This window comes from Gorilla gorilla, chromosome 12 (assembly GCF_029281585.2).
Source record: "Gorilla gorilla gorilla isolate KB3781 chromosome 12, NHGRI_mGorGor1-v2.1_pri, whole genome shotgun sequence".
Classification (NCBI taxonomy): Eukaryota; Metazoa; Chordata; class Mammalia; order Primates; family Hominidae; genus Gorilla; species Gorilla gorilla.
In genome coordinates, this window is record NC_073236.2 from 22542622 (window position 1) to 22551781 (window position 9160).

The 9160-nt window shown below is 53.8% G+C and overlaps 1 long non-coding RNA gene across 1 annotated transcript; it reads right to left on the reverse strand.

Moving 5' to 3' along the window:
* Positions 1-2794: 2794 nt before the first annotated feature.
* On the reverse strand, positions 2795-8520 carry LOC134756754 (uncharacterized). The gene is made up of 2 exons (XR_010129842.1): positions 7968-8520; positions 2795-6096 (listed from the first exon to the last, which is right to left on the reverse strand). It is a non-coding gene; the product is annotated as an uncharacterized lncRNA (long non-coding RNA).
* Between the last annotated feature and the right edge of the window lie 640 nt (positions 8521-9160).

Below are 9160 nucleotides of genomic sequence, written 5' to 3' on the forward strand. Positions count from 1 at the left end.
GGTCACAGCGCCAGGAGCTGACCGCAAACCCGGTGCGCTGTGCGGCCCCGTGGCCCCCGGCAGGCCGGCCCCTTCTGTTAGCCGTGGTCTGGTCCCCAGGGAGCCCCCAGTCGCAGGAGCAGGCATGGCCGGTCTCGGGGCCATGGTGCAAACAGGAAGTTTTCAGGGCCCACGGCCAGGCCTCCTGCCTCACAGGTGTCTGGGGCTGACCCTTCCTTCGGCCTGAAAGAGTTGCTCTGGACCCCAGGCCGACTGAGGCCCTGCTTCCAGGCATCAGGCAGCTCTGGTCGCTGCTGTGGCGTCTCAGGCAGAGGCCGCTGCCCAGGAGTTTGGGAGCATGGTTTGTGGTGCCTGGGATGCAAACTGCCCTCTCACCCTGGGGGTGACTGCACGGATGACAGCCGTGTCCTGGCAAAATGCTCATCCCTTCACCTGGGTGTTGCGGCCCTGTAGAGCCAGGACCCAGTGCCCGCTCCCACTGTCGGCACCATGCCCGCTCCTGAGACTGGCGGCTCAGACACTCCCGGCATCCCCTCCCCGCCTCCCGGCTGTCCTGCCTGGGCCACCGCCACCCTGCACCTGGGGACGGAGCCTGGACTCTCCCAGCCACCTGACTGCTCCACTTCTTGGGACCTATTACAGCCAGTCATGTAAAGAGCTTAAAATTGTGACTGTTCTGTTTCTGACAATGCCTATTTTCTCTCTCTCCTGGTTTCTGCTCCTGGACATGGGTCTGATGTCTTCACCTGGGGGTGCTCGGGGTTGGGGCGAGCAGAGCTGCCTTCCTTGGTGGCACGGGGTTGGGGCTTCCTCCTGCGTCGGTGCGGTGCTGTGGCTTGGGGGTGGGTGAGGTGACGGGGCTATGTGCATAGGTGGTGGGCGTCCTGCATGCCCTCAACCCCTGTGGCAGGAGGAAGCACTGGGCGGGCCCCCTGCCTTGCTCCTGGAGATGGGGCTCTCTGCTCTGCCTGGCTCCATCCGTATTCGTCCCTTTCCTTCATCTTCCTGCCCGTCCTTCCCCTGCCCCTCCCCCAGGAGCCCACCAAGGACCCAGAGAGTCTGTGGTTGACCTGCCCCGGGTATGGCAGGCAGCTGCCACTGCTGCTCAGCGGGGCCCTCAGTGGGCAGGCTCAGAGCACTGGCCCTCCTGGCGCCCCCGCTCCACATGTGACTGCTGAGGACGCTTGGCGTCAAGGTGGCAGGATGCAGGGTCAACCGGAGCCAGCTGGGGCCAGGACAGAGATCTCCCGCTTAGACGCAAAGGCCCTGGGGAGCATTCTGACAGACAGGGCAGGGCTGGGCTCTCAGCCTGGAGGGTCCATGGACAAGACTTTCAGCTGCAAGTTGGGGCAAGGCACGGCCTGCACCCTGATCCAGGGCTGCAGCCGTGTCGGGCCCTTAGGGTGGCAGAGTTGAGATGTCCACCTCCGGGGCTGGCCACATGCACCAGCTCAGACACGCAACCTGGGTGGCACAGCCCCACCCCTCCCCGTGACCCTAGCTTGCTGGAGCTCAGGCTTCCTGTTCACAAAGTGGGAGAAAGGGTCAGCCCCTCTGCTGCTGATGGGATCGTGGGGCTGTGGGGGCGGGTTTGGAGCCTAGACCCAGTGTGTCTGGGTGTGCCTTGGGCCACATCCTCTCGGCACGATGGAGTGGCCAGGCCATGTCCTGAGGAAATGGCCACACGAAGAGTGTGGATGTGGGGCTGGGGCTGGTCCCACGGCTGTGGGAAGCCAGGAAGCAGGGGTCAGAGTCAGACCTAGCCAGGGCACCACGGGGGGGCGTGGTATGGGGCTCAGGTACACCCAGGCCTCCAGCAGAGTGCCCGGGGAGGCTGTGATGGCCCACGCTGTATCTGGCACCCATGGGTCCCAGTTGTGTGGCGGAGGAGCCGTGGGAAGGGATGATGCTGGCCAAGGCGGGGTCGCTCTGATCTCAGGGCAGCTGCCCTTGGCCCAGGACAGCCACTCAAGGCCAGAGCTGTGACTGGACAAACTGAACAGGAAGCCTGACCTTCCCCTGGAGTTGTGACCGGCAGCCAAAGCCCAACAGGGTCATCTCTGCAAAGCTGTTGAAGATGTGAGGAGGTGGAGCACACGGGCCATCGTGTCTCAGGCACCGAGGACTCCAACCTGTGCCTGCATGGGGCTTCCATCCCTGGCCCTGAGACTGCCCCGGCCTTGGCCCACTGCCCTCGAGCTACACCACCCATTCGGCTGCCACCCCACGCCCTGTCCTCGTGCTGCCCCTCCTGGTGCTCCTGCCTTTCACCTTCCCTTTTGTCAGAGCAGGAGCCTCTGCCCTAGACCACCCCCTCTGTTCAGCAGGCCCAGGCTGGTCCCTCTCGGCACCTGTGCCGCAGGAAGCCTGGAGCATCTGGGACGAGGCGGGGCCCGTGCAGACCCGATGGCACCGCACACTCACGCCCCACACGCGGATGGGACCTGGGCTCAGCCCAGCTACCAGCAGCTCACATGTGGGGTGTGGGGACCTCGCCGTCCCCATGTCCCAAGCAGCCAGTGCTGGCACGGGTGAGCATCTGTGACTCTGGGAATACCCGTGCCAGGCAGGCCACGTTATCCCGAACCAACTTAACTGCCTATCAACAGGAAGCTCGTACATCACCGCGGCCCGTCTCTCCCTGTGATGTGCAGCCTCAGCCTCCTGCGTTCAAGTGATCCTTCCCCCGCAGTTTCCTAAAGTGTTGGGATTACATGCGTAAGCCACCATGCCCGGCCAAAGTAAGTACACTTAGCAACTTAAAAATACACATGGATCAAAGAAGACATCATACTTGAAATGAGAAAATATTTTGAACTGAATGGCAGTGAAAATACTACACATCAAAACTTCGGGAAATGTGGTTAGTGTGGTACGTTGAGGGAAACTTATAACCTCACACGCTTGTTTCACAAAACAACAGCAGACAACAAAGATTTCCAATTCCAGCAACGACAGGCTAGGGTACCTGGACGAACCATCACACTGAAAACACATGCTGCAGTAAATACTGAATTTCTCCTTAAGAGCTGTGGGAATCTGACAAGCCAGGAAGGTAGAAACAAGGGAGAAGTGAGGGACGCAGGGGCCCAGGAAGGTCATGAGCGCCAAGCACCCAGTGCTGCTGCCCCAGGGCGTGGCCAGTCCAGGCTTACGGGGCTCAGGTCCTGGGGGGCTGACCAGCAGGGTGGGGCAGACACCAGGCTCCAGCCCAGCCTCAGGTGAGAGTGAAGGGAGCACCTATCTGCAGCAAGCTGAAGCCCCCAAATCTAGGCCCTCAGGGTGAATCAGTACCAACCCCCTCGCCCTATCCTGAATGTGAGCAGGGAAAGTGCTCACCTGGCAAGATCTGGCCTGCGGCCCTTCAGGGGTCAGCATGACTTGTGTGGGTCAGAAAGCCTCAGCCCCAAACCCGGTCTCAGAGGCTAAGAACCCTCTCCAGGAGGATGATCCATATAACAGCTCTCAAATAGGCCCCCAAATAATTCTTCACAAACACTTAACAGTTCAGGCCGGGCACGGAAGCTCACGCCTGTAATCCCAGCACTTTGGGCAGCCGAGGTGGGCACATCACTTGAGGTCAGGAATTTGAGACCAGCCTGGCCAACATGGTGAAGTCCTGTCTCTACTAAAAATAGAAAAATTAGGCCAAGCATGGTGGCTCATGCCTACAATCCCAGCACTTTGGGAGGCCGAGGTGGGCGGATTGCCTGAGGTCAGGAGTTCGAGACCAGCCTGGCCAACATGGTGAAACCCTGTCTCTACTAAAAATACAAAAATTAGCCCACTGTGGTGGTACGGGCCTGTAATCCCAGCTACTTGCGAGGCTGAGGCAGGAGAATTTCTTGAACCCAGGAGGTGGAGGTTGCAGTGAGCCAAGATTGCGCCATTGCACTGCAGTCTGGGCAATTGAGTGAGATTCCATCTCAAAAAAAAAACAAAAAACAAAACACACACCCACACACACACACACACACACACACACACACACACACAGAAAAATTAGCTGGGTATGGTGGCAGGTGCCCATAGTCCCAGCTACTTGGGAGGCTGAGGCAGGGGAATCGCTTGAACCTGGGAGGCAGAGGTTGCAGTGAGCCGAGATCGCACCAACGCACTCCAGCCTGGGCGACAGAGCAAGACTCCGTCTCAAGAAAAAAAATAAGAAATAACAAAGAACAGAAGACAACATGACCCCACAAGTGAACCAGAGGGAAAGACAGGAACAGACCATTGGAGACTTTAGGGATGGCTAGTGATACCAGAGGCTAAAATAATCATGTGCCCTACCACGCACGCAGCCATGGTGGCCCGGGCCCTGCCACGCGCGCAGCCATAGTGGGCTGGCTAAGCTGCAGGTTGTGCCTGAGCTTACGGACACGAGGAAGAAGGGTGACCGCATCCTGGACAGCCCGGCTCGAGGCTGCTCTTCAGCCCTAGCCCCTGGGGTCCCGCGGCGGCAGCGGGGGCAGTGGTGGGGGAGCAGGCATGGCACCCGGAGCACTGGAGCCCAATGCAGGGTGACCCCTTCCCCCCAGCTCCAAATCCAGCATCCCTCCCCGGTGCCTAGCCCTCGCCAGGCTGCTGGCCCCATCGCTGGGAAGGAGTGGTTTGACCCCTCACCACTGAGAGGAGTAAGGTGTACTTCCTTGTCAAGCACGACTCCGAGCGGCACTTCTTCCACACCGCGCAGCTGCCTATGCCTGGCAGGGGCCTCCTGCGGCCGGAAGGTCCCCTGCATCCCCAACCACACCTGGCACAACACCATGGCTGAGGTGCGCTTCCAGCTGCAGCACCAGCCCACACACCTCCTCGGCACCACTACCAGCCACCCCAAGACCGTCTATACCAGCTACCCCAAGACCGTCTATACCAGCTACCCCAAGCCCGTCTATACCAGCTACCCCAAGCCCGTCTATACCAGCTACCCCAAGCCCGTCTATACCAGCTACCCCAAGACCGTCTATACCAGCTACCCCAAGCCCATCTATACCAGCTACCCCAAGCCCGTCTATACCAGCTACCCCAAGACCGTCTATACCAGCTACCCCAAGACTGTCTATACCAGCTACCCCAAGACCGTCTATACCACCACCCTGGATTACAACTCGGCAAGATGCTGGGGAGGTTTCTGTTAGGGTGGAGCTGGAAGCCACCAAGTTCCTGGGTAGAGATGACCTTTCAGATGGATGCTGACCCAGCAGGCTGGGCTGAGCTGGGACCAGCTCTTCCACTGCCCTGCTCCGAGCCTGCTCTGGTCAAGGTGGGCAATGCTGCCCTTCATGTACTTCCAGCCCCGGAGAAGCTGAACCTAGAGATACCTGGAAACCCAGCTTAGGGAAGTAAAAAAAAAATCACTGCATCTCATAATTATTGAGATATTTTTTAATTTTCAAGCTTTTTTTTTTTGAGACAGAGTCTTGCTCTGTCATCCATGCTGGAGAGCAGTGGCACGATTTTGGCTCACTGCAAACTCTGTCTCCCAGCTTCAAGTGATTCTCGTGCCTTAGGCTCCCGAGTAGCTGGGATTATAGGCAGATGCTGCCACCACTCCTGGTTAATTTTTGTATTTTTAGTAGAGATGGGATTTTGTGATGTTGGCCAGGCTGGTCTCAAACTCCTGGCCTCAAGTGATCTGCCCACCTCAGCCTCCCAAAGTGCTGGGATTCCAGGCGGGAGCCACCCACACTTGGCTCAAGCTGGGGTTTTTTTTTTTTTTTTTTTTGAGGCGAAGTCTTGCTCTTGTCCCCCAGGCTGGAGTGCAATGGCGCAATCTCGGCTCACTGCAACCTCTGCCTCCCAGGTTCAAGCCATTCTCCTGCCTCAGCCTCCCAAGTAGCTGGGATTACAGGTGCCTGCCACCATGCCTGGCTAATTTTTTATTTTTAGTAAAGATGGGGTTTCACCATGTTGGCCAGGCTGGTCTCAAACTCCTGACCTCACGTGATCTGCCCACCTCCACCTCCCAAAGTGCTGGGATTACAGGCGTGAGCCACTGCGCCCGGCCAGCTCGAGCTGTTTTTAAGAGGATATATCCTGGTTTGCTGCTCTGTAGTTTCCCCAAAGTCTCAATTTGATGAGAAAATAGAAAGACCACTAGAACGGAAAAATAAAAAATAAAAATTAGATTTCATCAAACTGGAAACCTTTGCTTTCCAAAAGATAACCATTAAGAAAGTAAAATAGCAAGCCAGAGGATCGGAAATTATTCACAACACATATCTGAGGAAGGACTCACACCTAGACCTGGGAATAACGCTAAGACCAGGCTGGGTGTGGCGGCTCCCGCCACCTGTAATCCTGGCACTCCGCGAGGTGGAGGCAGGTGAATCACTTGAGACCAGGACTCCGAGACCAGCCTGGGCAACACAGCAAGACCCAGTCTCTACAAAAAAAACCTTTTCTTTAAATTAGCAGAGCATAGTGATGCATGCCTGTAGTCCCAGCTACTCAGGAGACCCAGGTGGGAGGCTCGCTTGAGCCCAGGAGTTTGAGGTTGCAGTGAGCTATGATCGCACCACTGCACTCCAAGCCTGTGCAAGAAAGATCCTAACTCAAAAAAAAAGACAAGATTTCCAAGACCCAGTTTTTTAAATAGGCAAAATAATTAAGTAGGCCCTTCCCAAAGACGCCACCCAAATGGCCAAGAGCAGACAAAAAGGTGTCGTGCCTCTGGCACCAGGGAAGTGCAAGTTACTACAAAACAAAAACAAAAAAATCAAATGGATTTAATTGTCTTTTTGTTACTGATTTCCTCCTCAATTGCACTCTGGCCAAAGAATGTGATTTGTATTATTTACCTACATATCATATATTTATACATTACATTATCATCTGCGAATTACTGACATTTGCTTTGGGTCCTAGGACCTCGTCCATTTTTAAAAGATTCCATGCGTGCTTAAGAATGTTTTCTCTAATGGGCATAAGTAGACCAAGTTTTTAACTGTATTATCCCATTCTTTCATATTCTTCATCAATGATCTAAGCCTCTATCAAAAGAACCTAAAACAAGGACAGCAAATTGAACACAAAATAGGTAGAAGAAAGGAAATTCATAAGAAAAGAGCAAAAGTCAATGAAAAAGAAAACAACAGAAAAAAAAAATCAATGGACCCAAAAGTAGGTTTCTTTGGGGAAAATATCTGTAAAAATGATAAACTCTTAGCTAGTCTGATCAGGGGGAAAAGAAAACACAAATGGCCCAGAGCAGGAATGAGAATGGACATCACTGCACAGAGGATACTGTGAATGATTTATGTAAATTGTTTTGATAACTTAGATGAAATTCTGTGACAAACCTATCTTTAAAAAAATGACAAAGGAAGAAACAGAAAATCCAAAAGCCTCATGTCTTTTTTTTTTTGAGACAGAACCTCGCTCTGTTGCCCAGGCTAGAGTGCAGTGGTGTGATCTCAGCTCACTGCAACCTCCACCTCCTGAGTTCAAGTGATTCTCCTGCCTCAGCCTCCAGAGTAGCTGGGATTACAGGCATGCACCACCACACCCTGCTAATTTTTATATTTTTAATGGAGACGGGGTTTCACCATGTTGACTAGGTTGGTCTCAAACTCCTGACCTCAGGTGATCCATCCACCTTGGCCTTCCAAAGTGCTGGGATTACAAGCGTGAGCCACCATGCCAGGCCTCATGTCTATTTTTAAAAATCAAGTTCTTAATGAAAAACCTAAGCAAAAAGAAAATGGCAGGCATAGATGGCTTCACCCATCACATCTCTATGAAACAAATAATGCCAATCCTATACAAACTATGGCAGAACTTGTTTCAGGAGGCCCACTTAATGCAATATCAAACCATGACAGACACATCACATGACAAGACAATGAACATCCGAGCCCAGTGTCCCTCATGAGCATTCCTACACAGGAGGTCCTTAGCCCGGTATGAGCAAATCTCATCTGGCCATGCAGAGAAAAGGCCAATGCACCACGGCCACAGGGACTTACCTGGAAATGCCAGGTCATCTTGGCATATGAAAGTCAGCGTAATTCACTACAGTAATGCGGTAAGGAAGTGACCTCATGAGCATCTCACTAGATGCAGGAAAGGCAGCTGACCACATCCAACACGGATTCAGGAAAAGCCCTCAGCAAATGAGGAAGCTCTTCCGCCTGTAAGTGCACCAGTGCAAACCCAACACTGAGCCGGGAGAGACCGAGCCCATGTTCACCGAGACTGGGAATAAGATAAGCAAGCGCCGGCTCACCTCGCCAGTGCAGTGAGAAGCCGAGGCACAGACTGACAAGGGGAAGCAAAGCCACTGTCAGACAGAGGACACGCGTGTGCACACGGAAACCCCGCGAGTCCACAGAAACACTGCCATGGCCAAGGCGGGAGTTTAGGGCACAGGATTAAAGCACCACGCACAGGTGACAAATGAAATAACAATACACAGTCCTCAATAGCATATCGAACACCTACGACTAGATCTAAAGGAAAACATGCCAGACACATGCACAGAAAACTCCAGGCCATTGTTGGGAGAAGTTGAAGATGAATTCAATACCTGGAGTCACACACGGCAGTCAACGCGTGGACACTGGAGACTGTTGAGACGCCGACTGGAGTCACACACGGCAGTCAACGCGTGGACACTGGAGACTGTTGAGACGCCGACTGGAGTCACACACGGCAGTCAACGCGTGGACACTGGAGACTGTTAAGACGCCGATTCTTCCCAACATGTATTCAAGACATTCAGAAAAGGTATTCAAAAATGCGTTCAAGGGAATTGCTATTGAAATTCCAGAAGGCATGTTTTTTTGGTAGAAATTGAGACACTGATTGTAAAACATATATGGAAACACCAAGGACATAAACAGCCACAAGAATCTTTAAAAAGAAGAGTTGGAAAATGCACATCACCTCGATTCAGGGTTTATTATAAACCCAACTGTAGCCAAGACAGTGTGGCAGCCGGGCACCATGGCTCACACCTACAACCTGTAATCCCAGTAGTTTGGGAGGCTGAGACAGGAGCATCACTTGAGCCCAGATCAAGACCCACCTGGGCAACATAGTAAAACCCCGTCTCTACAAAAAAAAAAAAATAAAAAAAATAAAATCAGCCGGGTGTGGTGACACACGCCTGTGGTCCCAGCTACTACTCAGGAGACTGAGGCGAGAGGATTGCTGGAGT